We start from the raw sequence: 15,767 nt of genomic DNA, 5'->3' as shown, positions 1-15,767 counted from the left end.
AATAAGATTGGAAATGTGACTGTGGTAAAACGGGGAGCAACTGTCAGGAGTAAGTTTGACTCTCTTAAGGTAGCCAAATGCCTCGTTAAAAGGCGAAATACATTGGTAAACTGGAGGGGCCCCTAGCAGGAGTATTTTGAAAGACATGATGTCGACAAATAATGGCGTATCGCGTCTGGTGAAAGGGGCAGAGGAAAATGGTAGATGTGACTGTGGGTTAACGGAGAGACACTGGCAGGAGTAACTATGACTCTCTTAAGGTAGTCAGATGCCTCGTCAATAAGCGAAATACGTCGGCAAAGTCGAGAAGCTCCCGGCAGGAGAACTGTGAAAGTCTTTATGTCAACAGATATTAGCGTATCGCTTCAGGAGAATTGGCCAGAGTAAGCTTGTAGATGTGCCTGTTGTAAAATGGGGAGCAACAGCAAGGGGTAACTATGACTCTCTTAAGGTATCCAAATGCCTCGTCAACAGGTGAAATACATCGGCAAACTCGAGAAGCTCCCGGCAGGAGTAATGTGATATACTTTAGGTTGACTGATAATGGCGTATCGATTCAGGTGAACTGGCCAGAATAAGATTAAAATGTGACTTTGGTAAAACGGGGAGCAACTGACAGGAGTAACTATGACTCTCTTAAGGTAGCCAAATGCCCCGTCAACAGGCGAAATACATTGGTAAACTGGAGGAGCCCCTAGCAGGAGTACTTTGAAAGACATGATGTCGACAAATAATGGCGTATCGCGTCTGGTGAAAGGGGCAGAGGAAAATGGTAGTTGTGACTGTGGTTTAACGGAGAGACACTGGCAGGAGTAACTATGACTCTCTTAAGGTAGCCAAACGCCTCGTCAATAGGCGAAATACATCGGCAAAGTCGAAAAGCTCCCGGCAGGAGTACTGTGAAAGTCTTTATGTCAACAGATATTAGCGTATCGCTTCAGGAGAATTGGCCAGAGTAAGCTTGTAGATGTGCCTGTTGTAAAATGGGGAGCAACAGCAAGGGGTAACTATGACTCTCTTAAGGTATCCAAATGCCTCGTCAACAGGCGAAATACATCGGCAAACTCGAGAAGCTCCCGGCAGGAGTACTGTGATATTCTTTAGGTTGACTGATAATGGCGTATCGCTTCAGGTGAACTGGCCAGAATAAGATTGAAAATGTGACTGTGGTAAAACGGGGAGCAACTGACAGGAGTAACTATGACTCTCTTAAGGTAGCCAAATGCCTCGTCAAGAGGCGTATCGCTTCGGGTGAACTGGCCAGAATAAGATTGGAAATGTGACTGTGGTAAAAGGGGGAGCAACTGTCAGGAGTAAGTTTGACTCTCTTAAGGTAGCCAAATGCCTCGTTAAAAGGCGAAATACATTGGTAAACTGGAGGAGCCCCTAGCAGGAGTACTTTGAAAGACATGATGTCGACAAATAATGGCGTATCGCGTCTGGTGAAAGGGGCAGAGGAAAATGGTAGTTGTGTCTGTGGTTTAACGGAGAGACACTGGCAGGAGTAACTATGACTCTCTTAAGGTAGCCAAACGCCTCGTCAATAGGCGAAATACATCGGCAAAGTCGAAAAGCTCCCGGCAGGAGTACTGTGAAAGTCTTTATGTCAACAGATATTAGCGTATCGCTTCAGGAGAATTGGCCAGAGTAAGCTTGTAGATGTGCCTGTTGTAAAATGGGGAGCAACAGCAAGGGGTAACTATGACTCTCTTAAGGTATCCAAATGCCTCGTCAACAGGCGAAATACATCGGCAAACTCGAGAGCTCCCGGCAGGAGTACTGTGATATTCTTTAGGTTGACTGATAATGGCGTATCGCTTCAGGTGAACTGGCCAGAATAAGATTGGAAATGTGACTGTGGTAAAACGGGGAGCAACTGTCAGGAGTAAGTTTGACTCTCTTAAGGTAGCCAAATGCCTCGTCAACAGGCGAAATACATTGGTAAACTGGAGGAGCCCCTAGCAGGAGTACTTTGAAAGACATGATGTCGACAAATAATGGCGTATCGCGTCTGGTGAAAGGGGCAGAGGAAAATGGTAGATGTGACTGTGGTTTAACGGAGAGACACTGGCAGGAGTAACTATGACTCTCTTAAGGTAGTCAGATGCCTCGTCAATAAGCGAAATACGTCGGCAAAGTCGAGAAGCTCCCGGCAGGAGAACTGTGAAAGTCTTTATGTCAACAGATATTAGCGTATCGCTTCAGGAGAATTGGCCAGAGTAAGCTTGTAGATGTGCCTGTTGTAAAATGGGGAGCAACAGCAAGGGGTAACTATGACTCTCTTAAGGTATCCAAATGCCTCGTCAACAGGCGAAATACATCGGCAAACTCGAGAAGCTCCCGGCAGGAGTACTGTGATATACTTTAGGTTGACTGATAATGGCGTATCGATTCAGGTGAACTGGCCAGAATAAGATTAAAATGTGACTTTGGTAAAACGGGGAGCAACTGACAGGAGTAACTATGACTCTCTTAAGGTAGCCAAATGCCCCGTCAACAGGCGAAATACATTGGTAAACTGGAGGAGCCCCTAGCAGGAGTACTGTGAAAGTCATAATGTCGACAAATAATGGCGTATCGCGTCTGGTGAAAGGGGCAGAGGAAAATGGTAGATGTGACTGTGGTTCAACGGAGAGACACTGGCAGGAGTAACTATGACTCTCTTAAGGTAGCCAAACGCCTCGTCAATAGGCGAAATACATCGGCAAAGTCGAAAAGCTCCCGGCAGGAGTACTGTGAAAGTCTTTATGTCAACAGATATTAGCGTATCGCTTCAGGAGAATTGGCCAGAGTAAGCTTGCAGATGTGCCTGTTGTAAAATGGGGAGCAACAGCAAGGGGAAACTATGACTCTCTTAAGGTATCCAAATGCCTCGTCAACAGGCGAAATACATCGGCAAACTCGAGAAGCTCCCGGCAGGTGTACTGTGATATTCTTTAGGTTGACTGATAATGGCTTATCGCTTCAGGTGAACTGGCCAGAATAAGATTGAAAATGTGACCGTGGTAAAACGGGGAGCAACATACAGGAGTATCTATGACTCTCTTAAGGTAGCCAAATGCCTCGTCAACAGGCGAAATACATTGGTAAACTGGAGGAGCCCCTAGCAGGAGTACTGTGAAAGTCATAATGTCGACAAATAATGGCGTATCGCGTCTGGTGAAAGGGGCAGAGGAAAATGGTAGATGTGACTGTGGTTTAACGGAGAGACACTGGCAGGAGTAACTTTGACTCTCTTAAGGTAGCCAAACGCCTCGTCAATAGGCGAAATACATCGGCAAAGTCGAAAAGCTCCCGGCAGGAGTACTGTGAAAGTCTTTATGTCAACAGATATTAGCGTATCGCTTCAGGAGAATTGGCCAGAGTAAGCTTGCAGATGTGCCTGTTGTAAAATGGGGAGCAACAGCAAGGGGAAAGTATGACTCTCTTAAGGTATCCAAATGCCTCGTCAACAGGCGAAATACATCGGCAAACTCGAGAAGCTCCCGGCAGGTGTACTGTGATATTCTTTAGGTTGACTGATAATGGCTTATCGCTTCAGGTGAACTGGCCAGAATAAGATTGAAAATGTGACCGTGGTAAAACGGGGAGCAACTGACAGGAGTATCTATGACTCTCTTAAGGTAGCCAAATGCCTCGTCAACAGGCGAAATACATTGGTAAACTGGAGGAGCCCCTAGCAGGAGTACTGTGAAAGTCATAATGTCGACAAATAATGGCGTATCGCGTCTGGTGAAAGGGGCAGAGGAATATTGTAGATGTGACTGTGGTTTAACGGAGAGACACTGGCAGGAATAACTATGACTCTCTTAAGGTAGCCAAACGCCTCGTCAATAGGCGAAATACATCGGCAAAGTCGAAAAGCTCCCGGCAGGAGTACTGTGAAAGTCTTTATGTCAACAGATATTAGTGTATCGCTTCAGGAGAATTGGCCAAAGTAAGCTTGTAGATGTGCCTGTTGTAAAATGGGGAGCAACAGCAAGGGGTAACTATGACTCTCTTAAGGTATCCAAATGCCTCGTCAACAGGCGAAATACATCGGCAAACTCGAGAAGCTCCCGGCAGGAGTACTGTGATATTCTTTAGGTTGACTGATAATGGCGTATCGCTTCAGGTGAACTGGCCAGAATAAGATTGAAAATGTGACTGTGGTAAAACGGGGAGCAACTGACAGGAGTAACTATGACTCTCTTAAGGTAGCCAAATGCCTCGTCAAGAGGCGTATCGCTTCGGGTGAACTGGCCAGATTAAGATTGGAAATGTGACTGTGGTAAAACGGGGAGCAACTGTCAGGAGTAAGTTTGACTCTCTTAAGGTAGCCAAATGCCTCGTTAAAAGGCGAATTACATTGGTAAACTGGAGGAGCCCCTAGCAGGAGTACTTTGAAAGACATGATGTCGACAAATAATGGCGTATCGCGTCTGGTGAAAGGGGCAGAGGAAAATGGTAGTTGTGTCTGTGGTTTAACGGAGAGACACTGGCAGGAGTAACTATGACTCTCTTAAGGTAGTCAGATGCCTCGTCAATAAGCGAAATACGTCGGCAAAGTCGAGAAGCTCCCGGCAGGAGAACTGTGAAAGTCTTTATGTCAACAGATATTAGCGTATCGCTTCAGGAGAATTGGCCAGAGTAAGCTTGTAGATGTGCCTGTTGTAAAATGGGGAGCAACAGCAAGGGGTAACTATGACTCTCTTAAGGTATCCAAATGCCTCGTCAACAGGTGAAATACATCGGCAAACTCGAGAAGCTCCCTTCAGGAGTAATGTGATATACTTTAGGTTGACTGATAATGGCGTATCGATTCAGGTGAACTGGCCAGAATAAGATTAAAATGTGACTTTGGTAAAACGGGGAGCAACTGACAGGAGTAACTATGACTCTCTTAAGGTAGCCAAATGCCAAGTCAACAGGCGAAATACATTGGTAAACTGGAGGAGCCCCTAGCAGGAGTACTTTGAAAGACATGATGTCGACAAATAATGGCGTATCGCGTCTGGTGAAAGGGGCAGAGGAAAATGGTAGTTGTGACTGTGGTTTAACGGAGAGACACTGGCAGGAGTAACTATGACTCTCTTAAGGTAGCCAAACGCCTCGTCAATAGGCGAAATACATCGGCAAAGTCGAAAAGCTCCCGGCAGGAGTACTGTGAAAGTCTTTATGTCAACAGATATTAGCGTATCGCTTCAGGAGAATTGGCCAGAGTAAGCTTGTAGATGTGCCTGTTGTAAAATGGGGAGCAACAGCAAGGGGTAACTATGACTCTCTTAAGGTATCCAAATGCCTCGTCAACAGGCGAAATACATCGGCAAACTCGAGAAGCTCCCGGCAGGAGTACTGTGATATTCTTTAGGTTGACTGATAATGGCGTATCGCTTCAGGTGAACTGGCCAGAATAAGATTGAAAATGTGACTGTGGTAAAACGGGGAGCAACTGACCGGAGTAACTATGACTCTCTTAAGGTAGCCAAATGCCTCGTCAAGAGGCGTATCGCTTCGGGTGAACTGGCCAGAATAAGATTGGAAATGTGACTGTGGTAAAAGGGGGAGCAACTGTCAGGAGTAAGTTTGACTCTCTTAAGGTAGCCAAATGCCTCGTTAAAAGGCGAAATACATTGGTAAACTGGAGGAGCCCCTAGCAGGAGTACTTTGAAAGACATGATGTCGACAAATTATGGCGTATCGCGTCTGGTGAAAGGGGCAGAGGAAAATGGTAGTTGTGTCTGTGGTTTAACGGAGAGACACTGGCAGGAGTAACTATGACTCTCTTAAGGTAGCCAAACGCCTCGTCAATAGGCGAAATACATCGGCAAAGTCGAAAAGCTCCCGGCAGGAGTACTGTGAAAGTCTTTATGTCAACAGATATTAGCGTATCGCTTCAGGAGAATTGGCCAGAGTAAGCTTGTAGATGTGCCTGTTGTAAAATGGGGAGCAACAGCAAGGGGTAACTATGACTCTCTTAAGGTATCCAAATGCCTCGTCAACAGGCGAAATACATCGGCAAACTCGAGAGCTCCCGGCAGGAGTACTGTGATATTCTTTAGGTTGACTGATAATGGCGTATCGCTTCAGGTGAACTGGCCAGAATAAGATTGGAAATGTGACTGTGGTAAAACGGGGAGCACCTGTCAGGAGTAAGTTTGACTCTCTTAAGGTAGCCAAATGCCTCGTCAACAGGCGAAATACATTGGTAAACTGGAGGAGCCCCTAGCAGGAGTACTTTGAAAGACATGATGTCGACAAATAATGGCGTATCGCGTCTGGTGAAAGGGGCAGAGGAAAATGGTAGATGTGACTGTGGTTTAACGGAGAGACACTGGCAGGAGTAACTATGACTCTCTTAAGGTAGTCAGATGCCTCGTCAATAAGCGAAATACGTCGGCAAAGTCGAGAAGCTCCCGGCAGGAGAACTGTGAAAGTCTTTATGTCAACAGATATTAGCGTATCGCTTCAGGAGAATTGGCCGGAGTAAGCTTGTAGATGTGCCTGTTGTAAAATGGGGAGCAACAGCAAGGGGTAACTATGACTCTCTTAAGGTATCCAAATGCCTCGTCAACAGGCGAAATACATCGGCAAACTCGAGAAGCTCCCGGCAGGAGTACTGTGATATACTTTAGGTTGACTGATAATGGCGTATCGATTCAGGTGAACTGGCCAGAATAAGATTAAAATGTGACTTTGGTAAAACGGGGAGCAACTGACAGGAGTAACTATGACTCTCTTAAGGTAGCCAAATGCCCCGTCAACAGGCGAAATACATTGGTAAACTGGAGGAGCCCCTAGCAGGAGTACTGTGAAAGTCATAATGTCGACAAATAATGGCGTATCGCGTCTGGTGAAAGGGGCAGAGGAAAATGGTAGATGTGACTGTGGTTCAACGGAGAGACACTGGCAGGAGTAACTATGACTCTCTTAAGGTAGCCAAACGCCTCGTCAATAGGCGAAATACATCGGCAAAGTCGAAAAGCTCCCGGCAGGAGTACTGTGAAAGTCTTTATGTCAACAGATATTAGCGTATCGCTTCAGGAGAATTGGCCAGAGTAAGCTTGCAGATGTGCCTGTTGTAAAATGGGGAGCAACAGCAAGGGGAAACTATGACTCTCTTAAGGTATCCAAATGCCTCGTCAACAGGCGAAATACATCGGCAAACTCGAGAAGCTCCCGGCAGGTGTACTGTGATATTCTTTAGGTTGACTGATAATGGCTTATCGCTTCAGGTGAACTGGCCAGAATAAGATTGAAAATGTGACCGTGGTAAAACGGGGAGCAACTGACAGGAGTATCTATGACTCTCTTAAGGTAGCCAAATGCCTCGTCAACAGGCGAAATACATTGGTAAACTGGAGGAGCCCCTAGCAGGAGTACTGTGAAAGTCATAATGTCGACAAATAATGGCGTATCGCGTCTGGTGAAAGGGGCAGAGGAATATTGTAGATGTGACTGTGGTTTAACGGAGAGACACTGGCAGGAATAACTATGACTCTCTTAAGGTAGCCAAACGCCTCGTCAATAGGCGAAATACATCGGCAAAGTCGAAAAGCTCCCGGCAGGAGTACTGTGAAAGTCTTTATGTCAACGGATATTAGCGTATCGCTTCAGGAGAATTGGCCAGAGTAAGCTTGCAGATGTGCCTGTTGTAAAATGGGGAGCAACAGCAAGGGGTAACTATGACTCTCTTAAGGTATCCAAATGCTTCGTCAACAGGCGAAATACATCGGCAAACTCGAGAAGCTCCCGGCAGGAGTACTGTGATATTCTTTAGGTTGACTGATAATGGCGTATCGCTTCAGGTGAACTGGCCAGAATAAGATTGAAAATGTGACTGTGGTAAAACGGGGAGCAACTGACCGGAGTAACTATGACTCTCTTAAGGTAGCCAAATGCCTCGTCAAGAGGCGTATCGCTTCGGGTGAACTGGCCAGAATAAGATTGGAAATGTGACTGTGGTAAAACGGGGAGCAACTGACAGGAGTAAGTTTGACTCTCTTAAGGTAGCCAAATGATTCGTTAAAAGGCGAAATACATTGGTAAACTGGAGGAGCCCCTAGCAGGAGTACTTTGAAAGACATGATGTCGACAAATAATGGCGTATCGCGTCTGGTGAAAGGGGCAGAGGAAAATGGTAGATGTGACTGTGGTTTAACGGAGAGACACTGGCAGGAGTAACTTTGACTCTCTTAAGGTAGCCAAACGCCTCGTCAATAGGCGAAATACATCGGCAAAGTCGAAAAGCTCCCGGCAGGAGTACTGTGAAAGTCTTTATGTCAACAGATATTAGCGTATCGCTTCAGGAGAATTGGCCAGAGTAAGCTTGCAGATGTGCCTGTTGTAAAATGGGGAGCAACAGCAAGGGGAAAGTATGACTCTCTTAAGGTATCCAAATGCCTCGTCAACAGGCGAAATACATCGGCAAACTCGAGAAGCTCCCGGCAGGTGTACTGTGATATTCTTTAGGTTGACTGATAATGGCTTATCGCTTCAGGTGAACTGGCCAGAATAAGATTGAAAATGTGACCGTGGTAAAACGGGGAGCAACTGACAGGAGTATCTATGACTCTCTTAAGGTAGCCAAATGCCTCGTCAACAGGCGAAATACATTGGTAAACTGGAGGAGCCCCTAGCAGGAGTACTGTGAAAGTCATAATGTCGACAAATAATGGCGTATCGCGTCTGGTGAAAGGGGCAGAGGAATATTGTAGATGTGACTGTGGTTTAACGGAGAGACACTGGCAGGAATAACTATGACTCTCTTAAGGTAGCCAAACGCCTCGTCAATAGGCGAAATACATCGGCAAATTCGAAAAGCTCCCGGCAGGAGTACTGTGAAAGTCTTTATGTCAACAGATATTAGTGTATCGCTTCAGGAGAATTGGCCAAAGTAAGCTTGTAGATGTGCCTGTTGTAAAATGGGGAGCAACAGCAAGGGGTAACTATGACTCTCTTAAGGTATCCAAATGCCTCGTCAACAGGCGAAATACATCGGCAAACTCGAGAAGCTCCCGGCAGGAGTACTGTGATATTCTTTAGGTTGACTGATAATGGCGTATCGCTTCAGGTGAACTGGCCAGAATAAGATTGAAAATGTGACTGTGGTAAAACGGGGAGCAACTGACAGGAGTAACTATGACTCGCTTAAGGTAGCCAAATGCCTCGCCAAGAGGCGTATCGCTTCGGGTGAACTGGCCAGAATAAGATTGGAAATGTGACTGTGGTAAAACGGGGAGCAACTGTCAGGAGTAAGTTTGACTCTCTTAAGGTAGCCAAATGCCTCGTTAAAAGGCGAATTACATTGGTAAACTGGAGGAGCCCCTAGCAGGAGTACTTTGAAAGACATGATGTCGACAAATAATGGCGTATCGCGTCTGGTGAAAGGGGCAGAAAAAAATGGTAGTTGTGTCTGTGGTTTAACGGAGAGACACTGGCAGGAGTAACTATGACTCTCTTAAGGTAGCCAAACGCCTCGTCAATAGGCGAAATACATCGGCAAAGTAGAAAAGCTCCCGGCAGGAGTACTGTGAAAGTCTTTATGTCAACAGATATTAGCGTATCGCTTCAGGAGAATTGGCCAGAGTAAGCTTGTAGATGTGCCTGTTGTAAAATGGGGAGCAACAGCAAGGGGTAACTATGACTCTCTTAAGGTATCCAAATGCCTCGTCAACAGGCGAAATACATCGGCAAACTCGAGAGCTCCCGGCAGGAGTACTGTGATATTCTTTAGGTTGACTGATAATGGCGTATCGCTTCAGGTGAACTGGCCAGAATAAGATTGGAAATGTGCCTGTGGTAAAACGGGGAGCAACTGTCAGGAGGAAGTTTGACTCTCTTAAGGTAGCCAAATGCCTCGTCAACAGGCGAAATACATTGGTAAACTGGAGGAGCCCCTAGCAGGAGTACTTTGAAAGACATGATGTCGACAAATAATGGCGTATCGCGTCTGGTGAAAGGGGCAGAGGAAAATGGTAGATGTGACTGTGGTTTAACGGAGAGACACTGGCAGGAGTAACTATGACTCTCTTAAGGTAGTCAGATGCCTTGTCAATAAGCGAAATACGTCGGCAAAGTCGAGAAGCTCCCGGCAGGAGAACTGTGAAAGTCTTTATGTCAACAGATATTAGCGTATCGCTTCAGGAGAATTGGCCAGAGTAAGCTTGTAGATGTGCCTGTTGTAAAATGGGGAGCAACAGCAAGGGGTAACTATGACTCTCTTAAGGTATCCAAATGCCTCGTCAACAGGTGAAATACATCGGCAAACTCGAGAAGCTCCCGGCAGGAGTACTGTGATATACTTTAGGTTGACTGATAATGGCGTATCGATTCAGGTGAACTGGCCAGAATAAGATTAAAATGTGACTTTGGTAAAGCGGGGAGCAACTGACAGGAGTAACTATGACTCTCTTAAGGTAGCCAAATGCCCCGTCAACAGGCGAAATACATTGGTAAACTGGAGGAGCCCCTAGCAGGAGTACTGTGAAAGTCATAATGTCGACAAATAATGGCGTATCGCGTCTGGTGAAAGGGGCAGAGGAATATTGTAGATGTGACTGTGGTTTAACGGAGAGACACTGGCAGGAATAACTATGACTCTCTTAAGGTAGCCAAACGCCTCGTCAATAGGCGAAATACATCGGCAAAGTCGAAAAGCTCCCGGCAGGAGTACTGTGAAAGTCTTTATGTCAACGGATATTAGCGTATCGCTTCAGGAGAATTGGCCAGAGTAAGCTTGCAGATGTGCCAGTTGTAAAATGGGGAGCAACAGCAAGGGGTAACTATGACTCTCTTAAGGTATCCAAATGCCTCGTCAACAGGCGAAATACATCGGCAAACTCGAGAAGCTCCCGGCAGGAGTACTGTGATATTCTTTAGGTTGACTGATAATGGCGTATCGCTTCAGGTGAACTGGCCAGAATAAGATTGAAAATGTGACTGTGGTAAAACGGGGAGCAACTGACCGGAGTAACTATGACTCTCTTAAGGTAGCCAAATGCCTCGTCAAGAGGCGTATCGCTTCGGGTGAACTGGCCAGAATAAGATTGGAAATGTGACTGTGGTAAAACGGGGAGCAACTGACAGGAGTAAGTTTGACTCTCTTAAGGTAGCCAAATGCCTCGTTAAAAGGCGAAATACATTGGTAAACTGGAGGAGCCCCTAGCAGGAGTACTTTGAAAGACATGATGTCGACAAATAATGGCGTATCGCGTCTGGTGAAAGGGGCAGAGGAAAATGGTAGATGTGACTGTGGTTTAACGGAGAGACACTGGCAGGAGTAACTTTGACTCTCTTAAGGTAGCCAAACGCCTCGTCAATAGGCGAAATACATCGGCAAAGTCGAAAAGCTCCCGGCAGGAGTACTGTGAAAGTCTTTATGTCAACAGATATTAGCGTATCGCTTCAGGAGAATTGGCCAGAGTAAGCTTGCAGATGTGCCTGTTGTAAAATGGGGAGCAACAGCAAGGGGAAAGTATGACTCTCTTAAGGTATCCAAATGCCTCGTCAACAGGCGAAATACATCGGCAAACTCGAGAAGCTCCCGGCAGGTGTACTGTGATATTCTTTAGGTTGACTGATAATGGCTTATCGCTTCAGGTGAACTGGCCAGAATAAGATTGAAAATGTGACCGTGGTAAAACGGGGAGCAACTGACAGGAGTATCTATGACTCTCTTAAGGTAGCCAAATGCCTCGTCAACAGGCGAAATACATTGGTAAACTGGAGGAGCCCCTAGCAGGAGTACTGTGAAAGTCATAATGTCGACAAATAATGGCGTATCGCGTCTGGTGAAAGGGGCAGAGGAATATTGTAGATGTGACTGTGGTTTAACGGAGAGACACTGGCAGGAATAACTATGACTCTCTTAAGGTAGCCAAACACCTCGTCAATAGGCGAAATACATCGGCAAAGTCGAAAAGCTCCCGGCAGGAGTACTGTGAAAGTCTTTATGTCAACAGATATTAGTGTATCGCTTCAGGAGAATTGGCCAGAGTAAGCTTGTAGATGTGCCTGTTGTAAAATGGGGAGCAACAGCAAGGGGTAACTATGACTCTCTTAAGGTATCCAAATGCCTCGTCAACAGGCGAAATACATCGGCAAACTCGAGAAGCTCCCGGCAGGAGTACTGTGATATTCTTTAGGTTGACTGATAATGGCGTATCGTTTCAGGTGAACTGGCCAGAATAAGATTGAAAATGTGACTGTGGTAAAACGGGGAGCAACTGACAGGAGTAACTATGACTCTCTTAAGGTAGCCAAATGCCTCGTCAAGAGGCGTATCGCTTCGGGTGAACTGGCCAGAATAAGATTGGAAATGTGACTGTGGTAAAACGGGGAGCAACTGTCAGGAGTAAGTTTGACTCTCTTAAGGTAGCCAAATGCCTCGTTAAAAGGCGAATTACATTGGTAAACTGGAAGAGCCCCTAGCAGGAGTACTTTGAAAGACATGATGTCGACAAATAATGGCGTATCGCGTCTGGTGAAAGGGGCAGAGGAAAATGGTAGTTGTGTCTGTGGTTTAACGGAGAGACACTGGCAGGAGTAACTATGACTCTCTTAAGGTAGCCAAACGCCTCGTCAATAGGCGAAATACATCGGCAAAGTAGAAAAGCTCCCGGCAGGAGTACTGTGAAAGTCTTTATGTCAACAGATATTAGCGTATCGCTTCAGGAGAATTGGCCAGAGTAAGCTTGTAGATGTGCCTGTTGTAAAATGGGGAGCAACAGCAAGGGGTAACTATGACTCTCTTAAGGTATCCAAATGCCTCGTCAACAGGCGAAATACATCGGCAAACTCGAGAGCTCCCGGCAGGAGTACTGTGATATTCTTTAGGTTGACTGATAATGGCGTATCGCTTCAGGTGAACTGGCCAGAATAAGATTGGAAATGTGCCTGTGGTAAAACGGGGAGCAACTGTCAGGAGGAAGTTTGACTCTCTTAAGGTAGCCAAATGCCTCGTCAACAGGCGAAATACATTGGTAAACTGGAGGAGCCCCTAGCAGGAGTACTTTGAAAGACATGATGTCGACAAATAATGGCGTATCGCGTCTGGTGAAAGGGGCAGAGGAAAATGGTAGATGTGACTGTGGTTTAACGGAGAGACACTGGCAGGAGTAACTATGACTCTCTTAAGGTAGTCAGAGGCCTTGTCAATAAGCGAAATACGTCGGCAAAGTCGAGAAGCTCCCGGCAGGAGAACTGTGAAAGTCTTTATGTCAACAGATATTAGCGTATCGCTTCAGGAGAATTGGCCAGAGTAAGCTTGTAGATGTGCCTGTTGTAAAATGGGGAGCAACAGCAAGGGGTAACTATGACTCTCTTAAGGTATCCAAATGCCTCGTCAACAGGTGAAATACATCGGCAAACTCGAGAAGCTCCCGGCAGGAGTACTGTGATATACTTTAGGTTGACTGATAATGGCGTATCGATTCAGGTGAACTGGCCAGAATAAGATTAAAATGTGACTTTGGTAAAGCGGGGAGCAACTGACAGGAGTAACTATGACTCTCTTAAGGTAGCCAAATGCCCCGTCAACAGGCGAAATACATTGGTAAACTGGAGGAGCCCCTAGCAGGAGTACTGTGAAAGTCATAATGTCGACAAATAATGGCGTATCGCGTCTGGTGAAAGGGGCAGAGGAAAATGGTAGATGTGACTGTGGTTTAACGGAGAGACACTGGCAGGAGTAACTATGACTCTCTTAAGGTAGCCAAACGCCTCGTCAATAGGCGAAATACATCGGCAAAGTCGAAAAGCTCCCGGCAGGAGTACTGTGAAAGTCTTTATGTCAACAGATATTAGCGTATCGCTTCAGGAGAATTGGCCAGAGTAAGCTTGCAGATGTGCCTGTTGTAAAATGGGGAGCAACAGCAAAGGGAAACTATGACTCTCTTAAGGTATCCAAATGCCTCGTCAACAGGTGAAATACATCGGCAAACTCGAGAAGCTCCCGGCAGGAGTACTGTGATATACTTTAGGTTGACTGATAATGGCGTATCGATTCAGGTGAACTGGCCAGAATAAGATTAAAATGTGACTTTGGTAAAGCGGGGAGCAACTGACAGGAGTAACTATGACTCTCTTAAGGTAGCCAAATGCCCCGTCAACAGGCGAAATACATTGGTAAACTGGAGGAGCCCCTAGCAGGAGTACTGTGAAAGTCATAATGTCGACAAATAATGGCGTATCGCGTCTGGTGAAAGGGGCAGAGGAAAATGGTAGATGTGACTGTGGTTTAACGGAGAGACACTGGCAGGAGTAACTATGACTCTCTTAAGGTAGCCAAACGCCTCGTCAATAGGCGAAATACATCGGCAAAGTCGAAAAGCTCCCGGCAGGAGTACTGTGAAAGTCTTTATGTCAACAGATATTAGCGTATCGCTTCAGGAGAATTGGCCAGAGTAAGCTTGCAGATGTGCCTGTTGTAAAATGGGGAGCAACAGCAAAGGGAAACTATGACTCTCTTAAGGTATCCAAATGCCTCGTCAACAGACGAAATACATCGGCAAACTCGAGAAGCTCCCGGCAGGTGTACTGTGATATTCTTTAGGTTGACTGATAATGGCGTATCGCTTCAGGTGAACTGGCCAGAATAAGATTAAAATGTGACCGTGGTAAAACGGGGAGCAACTGACAGGAGTAACTATGACTCTCTTAAGTTAGCCAAATGCCTCGTCAACAGGCGAAATACATTGGTAAACTGGAGGGCCCCTAGCAGGAGTACTTTGAAAGACATGATGTCGACAAACAATGGCGTATCGCGTCTGGTGAAAGGGGCAGAGGAAAATGGTAGATGTGACTGTGGTTTAACGGAGAGACACTGGCAGGAGTAACTATGACTCTCTTAAGGTAGTCAGATGCCTCGTCAATAAGCGAAATACGTCGGCAAAGTCGAGAAGCTCCCGGCAGGAGAACTGTGAAAGTCTTTATGTCAACAGATATTAGCGTATCGCTTCAGGAGAATTGGCCAGAGTAAGCTTGTAGATGTGCCTGTTGTAAAATGGGGAGCAACAGCAAGGGGTAACTATGACTCTCTTAAGGTATCCAAATGCCTCGTCAACAGGTGAAATACATCGGCAAACTCGAGAAGCTCCCGGCAGGAGTACTGTGATATACTTTAGGTTGACTGATAATGGCGTATCGATTCAGGTGAACTGGCCAGAATAAATTTAAAATGTGACTTTGGTAAAACGGGGAGCAACTGACAGGAGTAACTATGACTCTCTTAAGGTATCCAAATGCCTCGTCAACAGACGAAATACATCGGCAAACTCGAGAAGCTCCCGGCAGGTGTACTGTGATATTCTTTAGGTTGACTGATAATGGCGTATCGCTTCAGGTGAACTGGCCAGAATAAGATTAAAATGTGACCGTGGTAAAACGGGGAGCAACTGACAGGAGTAACTATGACTCTCTTAAGTTAGCCAAATGCCTCGTCAACAGGCGAAATACATCGGCAAACTCGAGAAGCTCCCGGCAGGAGTACTGTGATATTCTTTAGGTTGACTGATAATGGCGTATCGCTTCAGGTGAACTGGCCAGAATAAGATTGAAAATGTGACTATGGTAAAACGGGGAGCAACTGACAGGAGTAACTATGACTCTCTTAAGGTAGGCAAATGCCTCGTCAAGAGGCGTATCGCTTCGGGTGAACTGGCCAGAATAAGATTGGAAATGTGACTGTGGTAAAACGGGGAGCAACTGTCAGGAGTAAGTTTGACTCTCTTAAGGTAGCCAAATGCCTCGTTAAAAGGCGAAATACATTGGTAAACTGGAGGAGCCCC

The sequence above is a fragment of the Schistocerca americana genome, chromosome X (genome assembly GCF_021461395.2).
Source record: "Schistocerca americana isolate TAMUIC-IGC-003095 chromosome X, iqSchAmer2.1, whole genome shotgun sequence".
In the NCBI taxonomy this organism is placed as follows: Eukaryota; Metazoa; Arthropoda; class Insecta; order Orthoptera; family Acrididae; genus Schistocerca; species Schistocerca americana.
This window is presented reverse-complemented; position numbering follows the sequence as displayed.